The sequence below is a fragment of the Nyctereutes procyonoides genome, unplaced genomic scaffold, assembly GCF_905146905.1.
Source record: "Nyctereutes procyonoides isolate TBG_1078 unplaced genomic scaffold, NYPRO_anot_genome, whole genome shotgun sequence".
Lineage (NCBI taxonomy): Eukaryota > Metazoa > Chordata > Mammalia > Carnivora > Canidae > Nyctereutes > Nyctereutes procyonoides.
In genome coordinates this window covers 6625532-6649883 of record NW_026575148.1, presented here as the reverse complement: position 1 = coordinate 6649883, position 24352 = coordinate 6625532, and the positions used below count along the sequence as shown (strand labels likewise).

Sequence of the window (24352 nt, the reverse complement as noted above, 5' to 3'; positions counted from 1 at the left end):
TGAAATGATTTCTTAGATATAGGAAGATTTTAATTATTGATAACATTTCTTAAATAGTTTTAGTAATGTCCACATTTTCTAGTTCTTTTTCAATTCATTTTAATACATAATATTTCCAGATCTAAGTCCATTTTATATAAATTCCAAATGAATTGGCAATACTTTGTAGACAATGCAGAATTATTAAAGATTTTTGAATAGAAAAATGGTACTGTGTTTAGAGACATTATGCAAGATGAGTTGGATTAGGATTGGAAAATATAACTCTTCAATGATCAGCTATTCAAATGGCTACTGTCAAAATCTTTTCTAAAATGGTCATACTCCGCTTCATCATCTCTACCCATTAATAAAATTATTGACTTTTTCACTCAACTTTATTAACTCTATAAAATTTCATCTTCTTATAAGGTGGTTGCCTGTTGGTTTAAAATGTCTTGTTGTATTTTAAAGGGAAGTTCCCTGGGTGGTTCCATTCTTCTTTGTTATATGTCATATTGGTACACCTATGGGCCTTTGTATATGATCCTACCTCAGAGTTTCTCCAAGTAGAGTCTAAAGAACCCCTGATACCCCCTGAACATTCTCCTCATGGACAGAGAACTTAACCAAAATATCAGACTATTGTTTTTATTCTTAGAGTCAAGTAACATTCATTTTTTTTTTGTACATATATAGGGTATTTACTAGTAACCCACTACATGAGTTATTAAGGAAAACTAAAGTTTGGTATTTATTAATAAAATTAACATGTTATTATGTTGCCAGATTCTGAAGATACAAAACTAGCATAATCCCAAGAAGTCCAGCTATTAACATCACTACTGGGAGCATTGTGTAGCTCCTTCTGTGTACATACATAGAGTCTTCACAGATTTCTGGAATGAGTATTATTATTCTTGTATTTTTTTTAAAGATCTTATTTATTTACTTGATCTGGGGAGAGAGAGTGCACAAGCAAGGGGAACAGTAGAGGAAGAGGGAGAAGCAGGCTCCTCACTGAGCAGGGAGCCCAACCTAGGGCTCGGTCCAAGACCTGAGGCAATGGCAGATGCTTCACCCATAAAACCACTCTAAGTCCCAAGTATTAGTATTAGCGTATCACTAATGTCATTTTTAGTTATGTTGGGCTGTTGCAGCTAGCTATTCTTATAAAAACTGGAATCAATTTTGCTTCACTGTCAATCCCATTTGTAGTGTGGTATTTTATTGACCCTGGAGTGTGTAGGATGCATGTTATGTGTAAATAGCTGTTAGGAGTCTCTCACTTCCCAAAAGTTAGACCTTAAGACATGTGTTGTGGTTTGAATATGAAGCATTTATGAAAGTAGATGTTCACACAGTTTGATCTACTGTGATATATCGTGGTTAGCAGTCTTCTTTGCACCTCCAACTCCTTGTCTCCCCTGGAAAATGGGAATGTCTGGGGTAGGTTGACTTTGGAGCCATTTACCTTTTTATAATTGGGCCAAGATAACAACCTTTTGTGGATTACAATTTAGAAGGCTATAGGGGTAACATCCTATGATAAAAAAATGAAGTGGTTATGAGTGAGCGCTTTTCAAAGAAAATTCTTTTTTATCTTCTCTTGAAAATACAGATTAAATGAATGTTTCTTTGTGTCCTGTCTCCAAAAGTGAGGCTTCTTCTGGAATTAACTTCTGTGCTTATGTATATAATCTTTTGATTTGGACAGAGGAGTTGGGAATCCTGCAGCTTAGATTTTCTTTAAAAGAATTAATGGCCATTACGGTGCTACTGATGAATTTGCTATAATAAAAACAGATTTCACAGGCAGAGCAAGTTCAAAGAAGTAGGAATAGAGGCAGAAATTTAAATTTCTGTCCCTATTTAAAGGGATTGTAAAGATCCCTGATGTCTGGTGTTGAGGGTGAGAGGATTGGCTTTCCCAGTGCAGTTGTATTCCACAAGATAACACATCTTGACACACATCTTTCTTCATCTGCAGAAGAGCTCGTTTCTTATAAATGTTGGGAAGACTTGTTTTAAAATTATGCAAGGGAAGTTCTTTTTTAAAAGATCAATTCCTGGACCCAGAAATAATAAGATAACATTGTCTTGACAGTCATCATCATTTACGGTGCATACTGGAATTATTTGCATGTGGGTGGATTTTTCTGGCTTTGAGGGAATTTGTAATTTCTGAAATTAAATAATGCAGATGTCAGAGAATCTGTGGGGGCTCTTCAGTTCTTTTGGCCCATCTTCTGCTGAGGGGACTCTTGGATGAGATCAAAATACCAGACTCTTAATCTCGTACTGCTTGTAGGTTTTCTCACCTTCTGTAAAGGAAGCTGAGTCTGAGCATGGGAATGGGGGAGGGAAATTGTGAAGCTCTTTTTCTTGTGATTTCAGCTGGACTGGATGCTGCTCTGAGGCTAAAGATAAATATACTACCAACCAAGAGATGGCTACCAACCAAGAGTTGAAAGTCAGAACAACAATGGTGTCATTTTTAGTTGATTATGTCTGTCACTTGTAGCTCTTCCTATACAAACTGCCATCAGTTTTGCTTTACTATCATTTCTACTTATGGTGAGCTATCTGGTTAGAAAACATCTAGACATTAACTATGATGGGTTTTCTAGTACCTAGATTTTTTCATCAAAATATATTCTCTTCAATAAAAATCATAAAGGCATGGATTCTCTAAAATCTTGCTGGATGAGGTTTTAGTCTATAATTATGAAGCCACTTAGTTAATTATTAGTCAATTATTATGAATTAAATAATATTGAATCAATGCTGTGACCAAATTCCATTCATTGATCAAACTAAGGGAAATAGTTATTCTTAAATCCAAGTCTCACGTCCACTGATTGCTTTACTTGCCATTTTTAGTCTGAAGTGGCTACCCACTAGCTGCAGGAAGTAACATAACTCTGTAAATCTCATGTTCTTCCTCAGGAAACAGGGTTAGTGCATTGAGGAACCACATAGGCTCTGGAGTCTGTCTGCCGTTGAAGCTCTACTCGCGGCCCCTCATGCAGTTGTTCAACCTGAGACATGTTCACCTCTGTGTGACTCAGTGTCCTTATGTGCCAAATGATAATTGCCATAAAACTGCCTCCTGGTGCTGTCATGTGTTTTAGCTGAAACAGTGGGTGCCAAGCACCAAATCATGTCTTCCACAAAGAAGAGCACTAAATAATTTTTTTTTTAGATTTTATTTATTTATTCATGAGAGACACAGAGAGAGACAGAGACATAGGCAGAGGAGGGAGAAGCAGACTCCCTGCAGGGGACCTGATGCGAAACTTGATCCCAGGACCTCAGAATCATGACCTGAGCCAAAGGCAGACACTCAACCCCTGAGCCATCCAGGTGCCCCTCAATAAATGTTATTAAAAACAACGTTGAAGAGGGTTTGTGAAAATGGCTATGGAAGTACTTTGGACATGCATTGGAAGGAGAAAGGGAGCCCGAGGAATCACTTATCAATATCATTTTTTAAACCCACCTCAATTTTAAAAACTTCTCTTTTCAATTACTGTGTTTTTTCTTGATTTATGTCTTCCCTCAATAGTTATTCCCTGTTTATATGCATTCAGCCCCTGATTTTCTGGTCTTTTCTTTTTCTGACTTTGGCACAAAAGGAAAGACAAAGATGGCACAGAGTTAATGTGGCTATGTCCATGTCAACCATCTTACATGACCAGCATGTACCTGCCATTTGCCTAATGAGTTGCCAGACAATGAGAAGGGGTAACAGAAGCCTGATGACCTTTTGCTGGAAATTAAGAGTGTGGAAACAAATATAGATTCTTCTTTAAAATCTGTTTTAATATGTCATCTGGAATTCTACATAGAACAAAATCAATTTAGATAGGGTCATCAACTACCAACAGGGGGCAATGATTTTTAATTATTACAAAGAAAGAAAAAGATTCATATTGGTCCTTTCTTTATTCATAAGCTTTGGTAGACCTGCAGATATGGCCATTTATTTTTTTTAATTTTTAATTTTTTAATTTTTTAATTTTTTTACTTTTTTAGCCTTGTGTTTAGGAGTAAATTATGCTCTGTAAGGTTGTTTATTAGAAGTTAGGGTTCATATTCCAACAGAAATAATCCTATGAATAATGACCAACTTCCACAAGTCTGTTTAACCCACCAATAATTAACTGGTGAGGTTTTAACCGTTCTTTAGGAACTAATCATCCAGGATGCCAGAGATGCCCTGCTAACACAGGGATGGCATTTTCACTTCACTTCCCTTGAGTTTCAGGCAGATTAGATGCCCCTTCACCTTCAGGAGCCTGGAAGTAGATATTCCAAAGAAACAGGGATGAGACAGGGGAGAGGAGTGTGACTGATGCTCTAGAGGCTGGGGTGCTAAAGAGAACATGGAGCTGGAGGGTGGGGTGAGAATAAGCAGAGAATAGCTAGGGGCTTAGCACCTGCGACCTGCAAAACATGCTCCTTATTTCTAAACTAACCCCTTTTTTTCTGTCCCACCTGGGATCCCACGGTTAGGCCACCTATTTCCTTTTCCACTGCCCTTAATTTGTCTTATCTGACCAGGGTTTCCCTCTGTCTTGGCCTCACAGAATAAGACAGTCTCTCAAGTTCCCTCTCCCCACCTTTTGAAAAAATGTGAGAAATTTTATTTCAAGTGATAAAAGAAAGCTGACTGGAAATGAGAAAGTGTCCTTATTATGCTTACCCTCCCCTCTCCCTGTCCCGTGACTGCTCTAGCCACACTGTAGATCTCCTCTTCTTTAGTCTCCTCTCCTCTGTCTTCACTATGATCTTCTGGAGATAAGGCTCCAGTAATAAAACTCTATGTACAAATTGGATTCAGTTGAGATTTCTGCAAGATTTCAGAGAACAATCTTAGCGGTCAAATGTGTATGCCTATCACCGCAATCCATGGGCAGTTTCTGAGCCCCTGGGTCCTAATGAGGAGGGTGGACTGAGACTCAAGGGTCTAGGATGGGAGCTGTAGACACTGTCCAGTGGACCAGCACCAGGGTCAAGGAACTATGGGCCTTTTCAGAAGAGAGTGTCAAAGAAAGTCAAGTGTCTCCTGATCACCCTGTTTGGACTTATCTCTGAGGTAAGACACACAGGAACAAATTGTCCCAAGTAGCAGGACACCCTGCGACAATAAGCAGCATAAGGAAGGAAGAGAAAAGCCCTACAATTTTCCCTACATGGAAATATTTTATCCCTTTCATTTATTTTTATTTAAATTCATGTTGGAGTAGCTTATTTTAAGTCTGCATAAGGCTTAATAAAGTACTTGCCCATATAGTATGTCTTTTGAACCTCATAACAGTTGTAAGGTAGGCAAAGGAGGTCTTAAAAGCCTTATTTTATTAGAGACAAAAGGGACCAGAAAGATTGAGTTGCCTCAGGTCATACACAGAGTATATGGTACAGATCCAGGCCAAGAATTCAATTATTTGCTCACTGTTTTTCCTTCGCATTCGATTCTTTCTCTTAGTATTGGCCTTGACTCATGAGATTAGCAAAACTACAGGAATGTGAAAATACAGTAAGTTTAGTGTTTTATGCTTCATAAAAATCCTTAAAAGTAAAATCTGAACTATGCGTAGTTAAGAATAAAGCAGGAATGTATTTCTCCTTCATTATTTCTTCTTTAACACTGTGACATTACATTAAATTCTACTGTTTTCTAAGAATCAGCTATACATAATTTATGTGTTTGAATTATTTGGAAGGGCTTTAATAGAATAAAAGAAAAGAGCTGAAGCCTCAGCTAATTTATTCTATTAGAATATGAATAGCAAACCAAAGGCTGTAAAAATTGCTGGGTTGAAAATGATTTCTATCTGAACACTGATTTATCTTGAGAAGCCTGTTTTTTTTTCTGTGATTTAATTAAAACAAATCCAGTTAACAGAAATAAAGTTATTCGTTTATTGTAAACAAGCTTCAACTCATCGAACTAAGTCCCGTGAAATGGAGATGTACAATAAATGTTATTCAGAGGAGATGATCTAGGTTTGATGATCTCTACCTTTGCTTCCCATTCTTCATTTTGATATTCTGCTGCTCATTGGTGCTCCAGTAGTTGAAAGGGAAACCATAACCAAGCCCAGTGTGAACTAGAGAGAGCTCCAGAGAGCGCCACTCATCACTGCATTGACTGTTCTCAAGAAAAATTTGGGGATGGGGTCAGCAAGGGCCACCTAAAGGTATATACGAAGATGAAATTTGGAAATGTTTGAAATTTGAGCCTGTGTCCCAAATTATCAAAAAGTTTGGGAGTTATCTGCTAAACAAAATAGTTATTATCTTCTAAGAGACTGTCTCAAGTTTCTAAGTGTATATATATTTTTATTAGTTGTATACATTTCTGTTCAATGCCTCTCTTACTTCTAAGTGACTTGTGTAGCCTGCAATCTGCTGTTAAATTTTTTTGGTAAATTATATCTAATACATTAGGTACTAATTCTAACTCACAACAGCTAAGTTATTCCTGCTGGCCTCTATGTTGCCAAATGATTCATTTTCCCCCTCACATCACATCACAGAATCAGTTTTCGAAAAGAAAAGAACTTTTCTTAAATGGTTCTTACTGCCCATTCGAGTATCTTTTAATTTCAACAACACCTGTGACATAACTGTAACCTCCACACAGGTTTATTTTATTCTTTTCTTAAAAGACATTTTCAAAAGTACAGAAAATACAGAGAATAACAAGCATCCATGTTTCCAGTCTTTGTAATTAACAGATGTTAACAATATTTTGTGATATTTGCTTCCAGTTTTGTTTTTCCCCAAGAAGTAAAATATTATAAATAAAATTAGAAGCCCCTTGTGGCCATGAATCTATTCTTTCAATTCTCTTTTCATCTTTCTACATAAGTAGGTAGGTGTGTCCATAAGTAAAATCTAGTGTATAAATGAAATCATACTACAGATTTTCCTGTAACTTGTTTTTCAGGCTCACTGTTATGTCTTTGAGGTCAGTCTTTGGAAGGAGGCAAGGAGGGATGAGGGAGTTGACTCCTTTTAATGGAAGCTGTAGAGCAGAGAAGCAGTATTCGGGGTACTTCCTCAGAGAACTGACAAGAGCAAGGCTACCAAGATAGGAATTATTATCATCAAAGCGAGATGCAAGCATACAGACCCCAGTGCTGGAATTGGAAGCCATGTGAAGCAATGTGTCATGAACAATGCAGACGTAGACTTACTAGAGAGACTCAGAGACTCACATTTGTCAAATGGGTGATACCTAGTACTCAGAGCTGCAAGTAAGAACTGGAAGGATTTTTGTTTTGTCCCTTATATCTTCTGCAGGATCTAGTACTGTCTGCTGCACAGAGTAGATAAATGATTACTAAATTGAATCATGATTTGTTCTTTAAAAAAAAATCCCAGAAAGATAATCTTCCTCATGGCAATATGGCAATTCTCTGTTTTAGAATGATTTTACTTAGTTTTATAGTTATGATGTATTGAGTTTGGCTTCTGGAAACCTGCAAACAAGTCCTCCCTCTACTAAAACTAACGGTGATCTTGGACGGGCCCCTGGAGCATTAGGAGACTTACGGTTCTCATCTATTATGTCTTACACCTTGTGCATGTTAGAGCAGAATAAGATTACTTTAAGCTTTAAATATTCCAACTTCCTAAGAGCAAAACAAAATAAAACCCACATATTTTCTGGACTTTGAGATTAGCAGAATGACCAGAATCAACTGTGGATGATTCAGCAGGTCAGCGTGGAGCCTGAAAGCTTTACCAAAGGGTCCAGATGATGATTCTTACAGTAGGGCAGATTTGGAGCATATAATCATGGCCATAGAAGGCAGTTGATTTTTACCCATTGCCTAATGTCTTTTTCAGTCTTAAATTCAATCTTATTATTACTGTGGAGTAGTTTGCCTCAGTCTTCTTTTCAAGGTCCTGCTTTGCAGCTTCAAACGCTTAGTGAGTGGTTGACTATCTCCTTGAGTGCTCCCCTGTCTGTTGAGTTGTGGGGGCCACCCTTGGGCATGCCACCAGCCAGAAAGGATTGTGTTGTGATTTGTGTTGAAGTCCACCACCCTCTGTTCAGTAACTAGTAGGTACTCATCTCAAACTCGCTTTCCTTCTTTTTGAGTTTCCTTTAGTTCATTGGCTCCTCCTTTTCTTTCTGAAACAAAGAATACAGGTTAGAGCTTTGATTTTCAAAGTGTAAATGTCATGAGAACTCCAACCATGGAACCCCCAACTGCATTTTGAGGAGGTGCCAGCGATTCCAGTGCACAGTTGGATCAGAGAAGCAGAAGAGGAGAGACTAGGTGGTGACATTCATAATCCTCACTCCTACTCCAAAATGCCCTGAGGCTCTGGATTTATGTGTAGTCATAGATTTATATTCACACATGAACAGCCCACCATGAGCTCAACAGCATCTTGAATTAATGTCTACTTTGGAGCGTGTGATTTTATAAGGACTGAGAAGCTTGTCATTTCTGATGTAAAGGGGGGTGAAGATAGGCTTCTTTAAACCCATGAAAAGAGCTCATGCTTTATATGCTGTTGCTAATATCTGGAAATAATTTCATCATTTCGAATGTTGGTCTGCGGTTCTCCCAAGTATTATTTTATTTCCCTGATTTACATGTAAAAATATAGAGCATCTATAAACACTGTTTTGTGCCTAAAAATAAATCCATTGCTTTTTGAATAATAAATAGAATTATTTTAGGATTGCAGGTATTTCTTTGTGACATTTTACTTTCTGTAGTAACTTTCTGTGGTGAAGAAAGCTGTAAAGTACTTTTCCCTGTTGAGACATTAGTTTCTTTTTATTTAAATGTTGCATGGCCAGAATTGAATTTTAAATACTCAGGGTGTTCTCCTAATAGTGAAGTTGGTTCAACTGTACTGCCACCCAGTCTTTCATAAAACAAGCTTAGTGAAATATTTTGTGCTTAGAAATCACACATTAAAATTTTTATAGCTCTGTATCATAAATTTAACCTGGGGCCTCTAAGCAAACACATGGAATAGCACTTTCTTTGTTTATTACTCACTTGATCCCTGAAAGCCACCTCCCACCAAAGCCACAGTCCTTGGGTCTGGAGCCCCCCATGCCCCACTGCAACCGGAAGCAGAGGACATTTACAGGAGCTTTAGGATGACAGCTTTAGATTGTAAGATTATAACTCTTTCATTGAATACTGGAAAACGAGAATCCAATTTGTAAAAATGTAGAAAAGGAGTGTTAGCAGAATGTTTGGAGTTTAAGCCAACCACCAAAATACTTTTAACTATTTCAAATCTCACAGTTAATATGCATAGAAATTTCTCTGTATAAATCCTTGGGTCCCATCCTTTAAGAGTCTGAATGACTCAATAGCTCTAAGGTAGAACCCAGGACATTGCCAAGGTAACAAGCCAATGGAGGCTTAGTGGACCACATTTTGAGAAATACCTATTTAAAATATTTGGAGGTAATCTAACTTGATATTAAGACTGACCCAGAAAGTGCTGAATTATATTTCAAAACATCATAATACTGACTTTGCCAAATTTTTAGACAAAACTTAATCAGTATTACACATAAATGCATTACTTTTAGGTTACTCTTTGGGAGTTTCCTCTTTATCTTTCAATTTGTGCTCTTTTGATATGTGTATAAACACGTTTCTCAAATGTATATTGTATTATATATCTACTTAAAGTGTAACAGGCCACTTGGTCAAGGATAGGAGATAGGTGAGACTAGCTCATAGATGAACTTACATAGAACAGAGAGCTGGAGAGATTACATGTCTGATAACCTAAGGAGGAAGTTCTGGTGATTAAGGAAGGGCTTCCAGAGACGTCCTGAGTTAGGCAGTAAGTGGTCATCTCAGCAAGTGGAGAGATTTACTGTTAACAGGATTGACATAATATAAATATATAAATATAGGGTATTTAAATTTATGAGCTGCTCTGTACTTTCTAAGTGATTGGAGATTCTATAGGACCCCAGTTTTTGAGAATCTCAAGTACTGAATATATGCAATGCCTCAGGCCTGGGATGAGTTTGGATAGGACTGGGGTATAAGGCATGCTTTGACCAAACCAGTTAGCCCAGAATACAGTTCCTGTAGCCAAAGTGAAAGAAAGAAAGAAAGAAAGAAAGAAAGAAAGAAAGAAAGAAAGAAAGAAAGAAAGAAAGAAAGAAGAAAGAAGAAAGAAAGAAAAGAAAAGAAAGAAAGGGGAAAAGGAAAAGGAAAAGAAAGAGAAAGAAAGAAAGAAAGAAGAAAGAAAGAAAAGAAAAGAAAAGAAAGAAAGGGGAAAAGGAAAAGGAAAAGAAAGAGAAAGAAAGAAAGAAAGAAAGAAAGAAAGAAAGAAAGAAAGAAAGAAAGAAAGAAAAAAGGAAAGGGAGGAAAGGCAAGGAAAAAGGAGAGGAAGAAAGAAAAAGAACAATAGAATGCTGATTTTGTGTACATATTAGTTTCCTAGGGCTGCCCTAACAGCTTACCACAAAACGAGCGGTTTAAATAATAGAAATGTATTGTCTCACAGCGTAAAGGCTGGAAATTGAAGATCAAGGTGTTAAGCAGAGCCATGCTCCTTCTGTAGGCACAAGGGAAGGATCTATTTAGGCTTTTCTCATAGCTTCTGGTAGTTCCTTGGCTTGTGACTGAGTAACTCCAATCTGCACATGGTGTTCCCCCGGTGTGTACGTGTCTGTATTCAAATTCTCCTTTTTAATAAGGACACTGGTCATATTGGATTAGAGGTCCACCCTACTGTAGGAAGTAGGGTTGTCAGATAAAACACAAGAATCCCAATACAATTAGAATTTCAGATGAACAACAAATTATATATATATATTTATATTTCAGTATAAGTGTTTTCCAAATGTTACACAGAATTTGCTTATACTGGAGAATTTATCTGAAAATCCAATTTAGTTGGGCACCCTGTTGTTCTAAATCTGGCACTTGCCTTCATGTCGTATGACTTATGTCTTCTTCAGCTATAAAAGGAGAATTTAATCCTAGTGCTATGGAACAGTTGTTACTTCGGTGGCATAAGGGCTGCCACAACCTCTCGATGGCTGCCTGACGTCTTTGTGGGGATGGAGATAAGAGTCCTCTGGGCCCCTGTCTGTCCTCCATCCCTCTGAAAGCCTTAAGAAGAAACAGTGAAGATGTTTTTCAAATGTTTATTTTGAGCTCAAATATTCTCTTTTTCTATATTTAATTGGGTTTTGATCTGTGTGACTTAAGAGAGAAGATTGGGTGCTAAGGGAGGTTTTTTGTTTGTTTGTTTGTTTGTTTGTTTGTTTTTAACCTGGCAGTCATGGCTAAGCTATCTTATCCATTTTCAGGTGGGATAAAGTGAAGGGAGGTTTATTCTTCTGGGTTCTTTTGCTCTACCAAGTCCTAGCACTAGTGCCTATTTGATTAATTTGAAAATAGCATCTTTGTGCATTTTGGTAAAGGACAACATGATTAGGTAATGACGAATGAATTGTTGAAAATAATATACAGGGATGATAAGTGAGGTGAGAAATTTCTTTTCACCAAGGAAACTATTTAAATACAGTAAAGGGAAGGAAAAATTATTTTCTAACCTTCAAGGTCTTCAGCTGGACTAAGAATTAGATTTACATGAGACACATTAGCAGGTAGAAAAAAAACCCCAAAGTTTTATTATGGGCACACAGGGGCCCAATAATTAAATTGAGACCTATGGAAATGACCAAGGCAGGCAGTTTTTATACGTACTTTTTAGACAACAAGACAATAAATCTTTGGGGGATTGACCAGAGAACATTTAACTTTGGGAGGTTTAATTAATAAGGAATTCTAGACAGAGTTTGGGCTGGGGTAGTAAATTATTAAAAAAGAACAAGGCTTGTTTTTATATATATATAGCCTCCTCAGCTCTACATTATGTGGTGATAAGGATGTTTCTTCTTTACCTTGAGCTCTAGGGTACCTTTTATAGGGGAGGCTTCTTTCCTGCTTTCAGGAAGTTGGGGGTGGGGGGGTGTCGCAGGCTGTCTGCATGGGCTATCTCATAAGTAACTTTTTTTTTCATAAGTAATTTTTATTTAAAATAGTCAGTATGACAAAGTGGCCTGTCTTGGGGTAGCCCCTACAACAGAAGAGCTTGCCACTTTCCTGCGAGGCCAGTACTTTCCTGATTACTCTTCTGCATGTCAGCCTTTTTAGTTTTTGTGTCTCTGGCTGCAATTTTATGCCTTCTTTCTCTTTCTCACTTGGTATCATTTCACTGATTTCAACTACTTTAGAATAATTTTGTAGCCTTTATGCTATCCCAGATTTTGATTCGTTCATCTGAGGTTTCTGCTTCAACAAACTTTGTTCTTATCAGTGGGCAGTAATTCAGACCTCCTCAAAAGAGTTTTGGCATCCAACTGTGAAGTTGTTTTTCCTTGAGCATTGCTCCATAGGAGGCAAGTATTAAGAAACTTAATGAGAAGTGCTAACTCAGAAGTGCCTTGCTGGCATTTTGTTGTTGTTTTGCAGAGAAATGAACTAATGTTCAGCTTCAGCATTGTGAACTCCTCACACTTGAGTTTGATGAGGAAAATAGGACTGGGGATTCAGATGCATCACTGTTTAATTAAAGATGATGCCATTAAAGAATTTAGATTTGTGAGAACAAAATGGCTGATGCCAACACAAGGAAGCTTTGCCACTGATGCCTTTTAGAATTCACTGTTCCAAGACACGGAAGGACTTTCCATTAGTGCAACTTCCTAGCTATACACATCTCTTTTCTGAAGATGAGACTGAGGTTCTTTGGAAGTGGACTCAAGCAGCCACCATCAAGAGCTCTTTGCTATAAAATTTGATTTTCTCTTTCTTTTCTGAAAAGAGGAAGATGGTGACGTTGATTCTTTGTCACTCTTCCTCTCTCCACATCTCCTGCCCTTTGCTATGGTGGATCCAATTGCAGAATTCAATTAGTTATTATATTCTGCTACAATGAATAATCTTTTCAACTGTGGAAACTGAATTGGACCCACTAGTCATTTAGTGAGCAGCCATGGAGCACTCATGTGCTTCAGGTCTTCAGACCAGGGAATATAGTATTTGGATCATTCCTAAGGATTTCCTTTGATGTTACCATAGTTGCTTAGTAAGTGAGACCTTAATATGTGTTTTGGGCAGTGGTGAACTCTTATCTCTGACAAGGTTTTATCTATTTTAGTAGCTTCTCATCTTCCCTCAGAGGAGATAAGTGACAGTCTGTCTAGAATCTCTAACAGTATTTGTCATCATTATTTGGGGTTCTCAGCATGACAACAGTGAACATAAATTCTTTATGAAATTAATCCCAGGGACAAAGGATTTGTCATTATAATGATTTGTGTCTTTTCTTCGATAGGGTGCAAATTCTAGTAAATATTAAGTCAGTCAAAATAGTACTTTTCATGTAAAAAGTTTTATGTAAACTATACATTATACTTCTTTGCCATCTTTAGTTTATGGTAGCAATCACAACTAAGAGCAGACAAAGATTAAAAGTACATCAGTAAATTACTCATACTCTGGCTCTTAAATAATCTAATTTTAAAAACCCAGTAAATTGTATTCTTTTGGAAAGAGAACAGTTGGAAAGAGATGAAAAGCAATTATGCTACAGTTTTGTTAGTCCATTTGTGTTATTCAAGCACACGTATGATGAGCAACCTGTACTTAACATATTTTATATGTAGACATTATCAGAAAGCTTCTTTTGAATATATTATGTAATTTAATAACTTTCTGCTTAATATCTCATTACACTAAATGTAACACTAAATTTGTGTTTCCTAATGGGTGGGAGCCATGTCTTAATCTATTTTTGTGTATCCACTCCCTAATGGATGGATGGATGGATGGATGGATGCAAGGCTATGAGAGAGAGATAGGAGGTGGGAGAAAAAGGAAGAGAGGATGGGCAGGCTGTTTGGTATTCAGAAGTCCTATTCCTCAAAAATAATTATATGAATTCCCTGATTCAATGTCAGTCTACTAAAACACCACAACTGTTAATTTTATGGAGGTATAGTGTTTCCATAGGAAGAGAGAACACAACAGTGATAGCCTTTTCTTTATTCTTTGAAACTTACACTAAATTAATGAATCAAAAAGAACTAGTTTTTATTAAAATGGGAACATTTCTAAATTTCCTAATTTTTACTAATAGAATGACATAATATTTTGAGAGCAGCCAACCAGTTATGACATATCATATGCTACCAGTTTGGTGCTTAGGGAACCAAATGGCCTCCCAGGACTTGACTTCCAAAGGACAAATTTTCCATGCCAAGGAGAAACATTCATTGTTTGTAGAGAACAGTGTGAATCTATACCATGGTCCCCACATAATAATGCCTCGTGGCACATTTAACCAGAGGTATATGAGGCACTAGGAAGGAGAGATGTCACAGAGGCCATAGTGGTACAGGTCAAGTGTTACTTTGCAGCCACATGAGGCATCTTTCTAAAGAATGAAAATATCTCTCTAGTTGGTGCCAGTTGATACTGATTTTTAAAGTTCTCTTCACACAATCAATAGGAAAGTAAAAATTTTGAAGAGTCCCCAACAAATGGAACATGGTGCACAAGTTAATCTCTGCTTTCAATAAGCACATCCTGAGTTTTCAGTCTAGACAACTTCAAACAACCTGTGCCAATTACATACCTGCAAAGACAGCATCATGGTGGCCTCATGCCAAGCTGGTACTTATTTATTTTTAAGACCTTGGAAATCCAAACTAGTCTTGGGAATAAACCAAGCACTGTATAAATTAACCCATGACAAGAGTATTAAATGTGACACTTCGTAAATTTGAATTCTTATATAACCTATGCATATCTCAGTGCTGGACTGTATTCACGTTCACAGATGATCTACAAATTGACATGGAGACTAGTGCACGAGAAAAACAAATGGTCTCATCACCTACTTCCATATAGTTGTTGTGGCCTCTGGTTAATTCTTAGGCCTATTCTGATACAGAAACTGTATGCCGTGAACCATAAACCTAGTACTTTATGTTATAGGTATTTCCTCTCTTCCCTCCCTTAAGATATATTGAATGCCCATCATGTCATATACTGTTCTAGATACATAGTAGAGTGAACCAAATAGATAGAAATTATTGGCCTCAAAGAGCTTATCTCTCAGCAGGAATGCCATTTGAAATACTGTATTAGTGTCAAATATTAAACATGATTATAGTCTTTTATGAAATTCAAATCAATCTGATTAAGCTTCATCAAGGTACCTGCAAAGATAAGTCAGTACTGGTCCTTGTATCTAGAAATTGATAGTCTAGTGGGGTAAATAGATATGTGTGGTCAAGAGTTAAAAATGTAGTGAGACAGTACTAGAGGGAGATATTGACATTGCACAGAGTGGAGGGAAACAAACTCCTTTCCTCAGGGAGAGGAGGAATCAAGGAGAGAGGCTGTTAGGATAGGGATGGTCAGGAGGACTTCTGCAATGTGACCCTGTCTGCTGAACACCTAATCATTCCTTTAAAATCCTCCTCTCCCTTGAATACTGCCACTTGATGGGGAAATCAACAGAGCCTGAAGGATTTTATTTGGAATTGACATTGTCTATTGTAATTTTGCTCCTGCTTATTCCTAAAATTTGTTGTTGTTTCACTGGAAAGATTTTGCTTGGTTTTAAATGTTAAAAGTGCAGAAAGGAGCAATTTTGGGCCCGGGGCCATTTCAGGAGTAAGACTTTTCTTTTTGTCAACCTTGACTTCTCTTTGGATATGGAGAAAGCAAAAGGCAGAAAAAACTCCACGAAGTCGAGGGAAGACTATCTGGTTGGCCAATCCCAACCTGTATCAGAAGAAACCTAAGAGAACAGCAGGCTTCTGTTGAACCAAAGTTATTACCGGGAACCTCAGCAAGTAGGACCAAATGGAAAAGATCTGTGAAAGAAGATGAAGCTTCCTGTTCAGAAAAGATGGCACAAGGCAAGAGTACAAGAGTAAGAATTCAGAAGAAAATCCCAGTTCAGTTCCTCCATTACCTTCTAAACAGCCACCAGCCAACTTACTTCACTGAGACATCCTGCGGGCCTGGTGCCAAGAATTCAAGCTGAGCACCAAAGGCCAGAAATTAGATGTATATAAGCGAATCTGCAAATATGCTTACCCACATCAAAAGATGAACATTCCTGTCACCACAGAGGAGGCCTAGATTCTCACACAGACACAAAGAAGATTGATGATGGACAAGGGGGAAATATCTCTGGAAAGTCCTGGAACAAAGATACCTTCTGATGGAACCTACCCTCCTGAAGTGGCTGCCCCCCCCCCAAGGGATCTGATGCTCTCCTAGAGGGGGTCAATACTATTGTTGTGACAACTTAGGCCCCAGATGCCATGTTTGCCTCCTGGTCCAGAATTGCAGCCAGGGCTGGGAAGATGGAGACAGTGGCATCGCCACAGGAGGCCCACAGTGTCAAGTGGTGTGTGGTCCATGGGAGAAGTACGCCTGCAGACACAGAAGGTTGGGCTCACCTGCAATTTCATGCAGGACAAGCCTGGGTGCCTGAAAAGTGAGGGAGAATATGTGCCCTCTTCTTGCTTCCCACTTGTGACTTTTCACCCCCACAGCTGGAGGACAATATGCTGTGCCCCAAATGTGTTCACAGGAATAAGGTGTTAATGAAAAGCCTCCAATGAGCTTTCAATAGCAAGAAAAGGGACACAGTTGTGATTATAATCAATGGTACAAAGAGAACTACAATCAACTCCGTGGTGACACTGATGGCCGGATGGCAGACTGCTCACACCCTCCATGCTTCCTGCTTACAGGGACACAGGCTAGTGCATTACACATGTTACCGTCCAATCTCCCACAGGACTTGTGGCTTCATGGGTTGAGATGCAGGGGCTCTTAGGTTTTAAACTGGAAGAGCATTTCAGAAATGACCATTTATTCTACTTAATAAGAAAAAAAAGTCATTCATACTACCAAACATTTACCCTTCTGAGATAGAAGTGGCCTTAACTTCTTTTATATGGTCTCATTCATTTGGGGAATATAAAAATAGTGAAAGGGAATAAAGGGGAAAGGAGAAAAAATAAGTGGGAAATATCAGAAAGGGAGACAGAACATGAAAGACTCCTAACTCTGGGAAACGAACTAGGGGTGGTGGAAGGGGAGGTGGATGGGGGGCGGAGGTGACTGGGTGGCAGGCACTGAGGTGGGCACTTGACGGGATGAACACTGGGTGTTAATAACACTGTATGTTGACAAATTGAACACCATTAAAAAGTAAATTTATTTAAATAAATAAATTATAATAAATAAATAATAAATAATAATATAAACTAGACAAATAAATAAATAAATAAATAAATAAATAAAGTGGGATCCTGAGCCTCACCTGGCAAAGGGTTTGGAGAGGAGGGGAATGAGTGGAAAGCACAGGTGTGCTTCCACGCTGGATTTCTCTGCAATTCTAACTCCTCCAGAGACCGCTACCTTTTCAGGCCTAAAACTTCAGGCTGTTGAGTATTTTAAACCAAAGGGAGGGATCCCTGGGTGGCGCAGCGGTTTGGCGCCTGCCTTTGGCCCAGGGCACGATTCTGGAGACCCCGGATCGAATCCCACGTCGGGCTCCCGCTGCATGGAGCCTGCTTCTCCCTCTGCCTGCTTCTCCCTCTGCCTCTCTCTCTGTGTGACTATCATAAAGTAAATAAAAATTAAAAAAAAACAAAGGGAAAGCTGTTATTCTTTCCCACTCCCAAAAACATACTTTTAAGGTACAAAACATTTTTTGATGTTTTGTTAATAATCTGAGACCTCTACGGTGTGTCTCTGGGATAATAATATAGAACACTTTGAGGGTATTATTTCCACCTGTAACTATCATGTGTGTTTCTACTGCTTAAAAATATTTAAGGGTACTTCTGAATCATAAATTCATAATGTATTGGATTTTAAATTGTATATAAAATCATCTATTGTATATAGGAAACGATATGCATTGTGGGAAAATTCTTAATATTCTTAACTCAGGATTAAGCCAAAAACCCTGATTTTCTTTGCCATGATTATTTTTTAAAACCATTCGAATGAAGTAAGAGTAACATTTAAAAAAAAAGCTATATATTTAATGTATATAAATTCAGGAGTTTGATTCATTTAAAATTTTTGTCCTTCCTGAATTTATAGTCCTGTGGTTCTTAGAAAAGATTTTTTTCACTTGTGTTTTTATGGCAGTTTCCAACATTGTTTTATTGTTGGGGATTTGGAGATTATGAGATTTTTTCCTCCTCTAATGTACTGGAAGGAGTAGTAGAGTTAGAAAGTTTGTAACCATTAGGATATGGGCAGTTTGGGGCAAGAATCCTCAATAAATGTTAAGAATGTTAAAAAAAAAAATTAAAAGTGCACAAGTTGCCTTGTTCCAGTAAAACTAAACATGTACACACACACACAAATAAAATAAAATAAAATAAAATAAAATAAAATACTCATAATTTGATGTGGTAAAGTAAAAGTGATATAGTATTGATGCTGGTACTCTTAGTCATTCATTTTTTCATCCTTGAATATTTAAGCATTTATTCCCAAGGCTTGAGAAAAAGAACAGAGTTGATCAATAGGGATACTATTAGCATAATGAAATAACATCCAAGATAAAAATTAATAAAATAGGCACAGTTATTTTTAAGAGTTCTCTCTCTCTGGAGGTATTGAGGGGGAGTCAAATTGTGAAATTAGCTGTTAGAGCTGATAGAGATTTCACATTCATTTAGTTGACCATAGCTTCGTATAAGGTTTCTGTGCATCTTCTAAAGAATTGCATTTGTGGCTAATTAGCCTTTCAAATGAATTCTTTTCAAGGTAATAATAGCAATGAAATTATAGCATCTCTATCTGTGCAAATTTTCATGAATTGTTGCATGTGGTTGGATCCACAGAATACTGTATTGCTGGGAGACATGTTCTCAGAGTTCACCCACTCCAAATACAACCTTTTATGCTGTTTCTGGAAATATAACACTAATAGCTAACATTCCTATAGTATTTGCTGTGTACCCTGACACTGTCATAAGCACAGTGCAATTATTAACTCCCTACACCCTCACCACATGATGAGGCATGACCTGTTATGTTACATTTCACAGAAAGGAAAATGGTGATATAAAGGGATTAAGCTACTTGCCCAAGGTCCCACAGCTAGAAAATATCAGAGCCAGGGTGCAAAGGCAAGCAGGCCACAGGGTTGTCTTCTTAACCATTACATCATGCTGTTTCTAAATTAGAGAATCAGCATTCTTATCATGATATTATTTTGAGAACTTTAAATATCAACAATTACCATGAACCGTATATCAGATGTTAGGTGTGTGTTTGCATGTTAAATACAAATTCCAAATCTGATGATGAGGCCATCATAGCCTTTAAATCCCTTTTGGCTCATATACAGGCACTGACTACAAGCCTCTTGGATGCTCCTGGTTGACTATGACTCAAGCCTCACTTCACTAAATCCTGAAACACTTCATCAAATACTGAGACTTGTTGCCTTCTAAACTATGCTAGCCCAGTGACTTTCACCACCTCTAGGAACCATTCTTCATTCATTCATCCATTCATCAAAAGTATATTGAGCATCTCTGTGCCAAGTACTCTGCTAAAAGCAGGACTTCTGAGGGTACACTGCACGGAGATATAAATTCCACTAAAACCAGATCTATTCACAAATATTTCTAAATTATGATGAGTTTCATAAAAGACACAGCAGGTTACCGTGGTAAAGAATAGCAGATGGAGGGGTGCCTGGGTGGCGCAGTGCATTAGGCAGGTTAAGCATCCAACGCTTGTTTTTGGTTCAGGTCATGATCTCTGGGTCCTAAGATCGAGTTCTCTGTCAGGCTTCACACTCAGTGTGGAGTCTGCTTGAGATTTTTTCTCTCTGCCCTTCCCACTCATGTGCTCTCTTGCTCAAATAAATAAATCTTAAAAACAACAACAATAAAAAGAATAGCAGAGGGAGAATTTTTTCATTGGGTGTGTCGGGGTAGGTTTCTCTGAGATGACATGAGCTGACACCTCCAGGATGAGAAAGAGGAAGTCATGCAATTAGCCTGGAGAAGAGGTTTCCAGTGGAAAAATAGCAGCCTGTGTAAATCTCCTAGTGGGCAAGAGCTTAGCCCTGGCAAGCAACTCACACAGGGTTAGTGCGGCTAGCACGTAGTGAAGGGAGAGAGGGGCCAGAGATGACACTGGAGAAACTAGTGATGGAGATTGTACAAGATTTTGTAAGCCACGATAAGGAGTTTTCAGTGTTTGGAAATCCCCTGAAAAGTTTTAGGTAGAAGAGTAACATGATCATTTTTTATGTTCAGTGATCACTTCAGCTGCTTTGGGAGACATGAGTGCAACATTCTAGAAGGCTATGGGGTAAATTCAGGTTAGGGATGATGGGTCATGTACTGGAGCATGATGGTGATGGATTTGGGAAAGAAGACAGAGTTAAGACACATCTTGAAAGTGTACTTCATGACACTTGCTGATGGGTCTGATGGAAGGTTGAAGAGAAAAGAGAGGAAAGGATGCTGCTGAGCAACAGGGTGGATGGTTACTGCTTTCCCTGAGTTGAAGGATGGGGACAGGTCGAATGGGATAATCAAGAGATAATTTTGGATGTGTTAAGTGTGAGTTGCCCAGGAGGCATTCAAATAGAGATGTCACATAAGTGATTGGCTATGGGGACTTAAAACCCAGAAGAGTCTGAGCCCTATGGAATGGGTGTCACTTAAAGCAACAGAAATTCATGTACTGGCTCAGGTACAGAATGCCAAGATCAATGTGAAGCATGTCGACGATCACAACCTGTGGCACCTACACCACCATTTGCAGAGAGAAGACAATGCTTTCTGTTTTCCTGAACACAACTGCTCTTTCTCTGTCGCCTGCTGGAAAGGCAGAAATAGCCAGGCTATCTATCCTGCTCTTTTTCCTGTGGCTGCACATAGCAGAACACTAGCTGAATTCTACAGGTGGAATGAAATTAATACCACTGCTTGCATTCTTCTCTCCCCAGAGTCCCTTCTTCCTCACTTGGACTTCACCCCCTGAGCAGGCCCTCCCAGAACCTCATTCCATGATTTTCCCTCATACCACTGATACAAAGCACTTGGATGGATCCTGCCCTCTCTCTGGGACACAGAATCATCCCACCTATATGCAGAGAAGGACTGAAAATCCAGGTTCCTCCACCATATTTTTCCCCTTCAGAACACTAAATTCTGTTGTACTGCACAAGAAAAATCTAACAAATGGCTTCTGGCAGAAAGACATTCTGCTGGAAGTCCGTGGCATACAGAGTTTTTAGCAGACAGGCCCAGAGCTGGTGAGAATACTCTGTCAATTATTCCAAAGGTGTACTTACTCGCTGGTTCCTGGCTCCATGCACACAGGCCATGCTCTTTAGACTGCGGCCCTTGCTAATTTGCTTCACTTACAAAGAGTTCGTTCCAGCCAATTTAAAAGAGCTCAACATAAAAATAAAAATGTGTCCAGGATATGCACAGACAGCTCACCCAAAATAAGTATAAATGGCTCACAGATGTGAAAGACAGTCTCACTAGCAATTAAATGCCTGCAACACAAAAGGAGGTGCCTCTTTTAACCTGTCAGAGCAGCAGACATTTTACGATTTGTACAACAGACGATGTTGAAGGTGTGAGTTTATGAGTTCCCACCCAGCATTCACAGCATTTTCACACAGTTTCTTCCTCTTCACAACTGCAGAGCAAAGTAGGAAAAGGGTTGAGTAGAATGGTGTATGTATGATCAGGGGTTGGGAGTCAGGGTTAGGGATGGGAAACAGACATAGGTCTCATGTGGGGTGGGGTGGAGAGTTTTGGAGGGGGAGGAAGGCAATTTTGAGAAGTGCTAAAATAGATTATAAGTTAGGTTAAATTTTTAAATTTTTGAGAAATGCAAGCAAATAATGAAATTTCTCGTTTAGCTTCTGCACCGTATGTTTTAAAATGTGATCTTCTGTAGGAGATTGACTTACTAGAATTATCTGATAGTATCTCTTTTGGAGTCGATGTTTGGGAAACTCAGTTGCCATTGGTGGAAATGTAAGTTTTGGCGGGTTATTTTTGGAGGGTTGGTGATTTGACAACATCTCTCAAAATTAAAAACAACACTTTTATCTAGCAATTCCATTGGTAGAAATTTACTCATTAAATACTCATAAATGTGCACACACACCCCCAATGTGCATAAGATGAACTTCATTGCAACATTGTTTGTAATAGTATAGAAAAGAGGAAAAAATGAGAAACCTAAAGATCCATCAATAAAAACCTGATTAAAAAAATTTAGTGCGTACAGTATGGAATTCTGTTGGTGTCTTATGAAGGACGAGGTTGATCTGAATGTTCTGATATCAAAAGACTGTCAAGATGTTAGTATATGAAAAAAGTGCATAATCATACAATACATTCATTCTTATATCTGTATTTTTTAAATATATGTGCCAATTTTTCTTTTTGGAGAATACTCAAGAAAATGTTAATGGTGGTTACCATTGTGGAGAAGCAAGAGTTTGCATGGGAGGTGCAAGATTTTACTTTTTACTTTTACTTTTATGTTCCATTTGGAGTACACAGTGGGATATGTTTTAAAGAAATGACAGCTGACAGAGATGTTCCTGGGAATTCCACATGCAGTGCTCCCAACTACACATGTAAGCCCTGGGTTGTCTTTACCAAGAAGATGGTGTGTGATGCTGTTATTTTTTAACTCTGATTTTTGCTTACCTCTCTCTCACTGTCCATAACCCATGACACCAAGTGGAGAGCAAATTTCTGGATTTTTCCACTGTTTTCTAACTATGTGATATCATTTCTATTTGTTTATTTTCAGAACTGAAAGTTTCATATGAAGCAGTTTAAGGTGCCAAATGCCTTTCTTTGCATCCCTTTGTATAGTGCATGTCTGATACACTTAGTGATGCATTTATTGGCTCTGTAAATAGACCTTATAACTATTTGATTTGATTGTATAAACAAAGTCATTCTGAGTGGTAGCATTGGAAAACAGGCACCTGGCTGTGAAAATAAGTATAGATATGTCAATTATCCATAACTGGGAACCTCCCAAAGTCTTGCAGTGAACCAAGAAAAGTAGCTTGTCTAATAACTCAGTTGATGAGGCAGTGAGATTCAGAACCCTTGCTAATACTTCAGGTCTTCAGGCTTTTGCAATTTGAACTAACACTTTTGTGGAAAGCGAGCATTTAGAAGGGCTTGTGTTGTGATGAGCTCTGGGTGCTATATGCAGCTGATGAATTATTGAAAACTACATCTGAAACTAATGATGTAGTATATATTGGCTAATTGAAGTTAAATTTTAAAAAGTGAGATGCTGTGCTCACAGGTAGCCTTTTCAATTACGACAAATGGGTCTGATTTAGCTGAAGGCATGGAGACGTAAGAGCTTAAAGAATTGAACATTTTTCTGCAAAATGAAGGGGTGCATTTTCATCTCTGGAATCTAAAAATAATTTTATAATTATATATTCTACTTTCTTGGGTAAGTTTTTTTCTGTACCTTCTATTTTTTTTTTCAATTGGCCATTTAAGTTTAATAGTAAAAGACTGGTTAATGATAACAAAGCATCGTAAAACCTTCAGAAGGAAAGGAGAATGTTTTGTGGATCATTTGTTTTTTTGTGTGCGTGTGTGGCAGTTTTAAGTTATTAGTTTTTAAAATCAGTACTTTTTTAATAAATTTACTTTTTATTGTTGTTCAATTTGTCAACATACAGAATAACACCCAGTGCTCTCCCTGTCAAGTGCCCCCCTCAGTGCCCGCCACCCAGTCACCCCCGCCCCTCACCCACCTCCCCTTCCACCACCCCTAGTTCGTTTCCCAGAGTTAGGAGTCTTTCATGTTCTGTATCCCTTTCTGATATTTCCCACTTATTTTTTCTCCTTTCCCCTTTATTCCCTTTCACTATTTTTTATATTCCCCAAATGAATGAGACTATATAAAAGAAGTTAAGGTCACTTCTATCTCAGAATGGTAAACGTTTGGTAGTATGAATGACTTTTTCTTCTTATTAAGTAGAATGAATGGTCATTTCTGAAATGCTCTTCCAGTTTAAAACCTAAGAGCCCCTGCATCTCAACCCATGAAGCCACATGTCTTCATGTGACCAAATGAATTTTGACCATGAATGAGACCATATAATTTTTCTGCACCTTCTATATGGAGAAAGTTATATATGATTTCTATGCTCCATGAACTGTTATAAAGATAATGTGTGTGGTTGTTGTCTTTTTACGAATTATAAACACCTGAGTTGTATATACATTGACTAAAGCCTCTGTCCTAAAATAGCA

General features: G+C 38.1%; 1 protein-coding gene and 1 pseudogene across 6 annotated transcripts in view; both read left to right on the top strand.

Moving 5' to 3' along the window:
- MCTP1 (multiple C2 and transmembrane domain containing 1) overlaps positions 1-24352 on the top strand; it is a 346039-nt gene that overhangs the window by 16298 nt on the left and 305389 nt on the right. The window lies entirely within an intron of this gene.
- LOC129501695 (developmental pluripotency-associated protein 4-like) lies at positions 15734-16654 on the top strand (annotated as a pseudogene).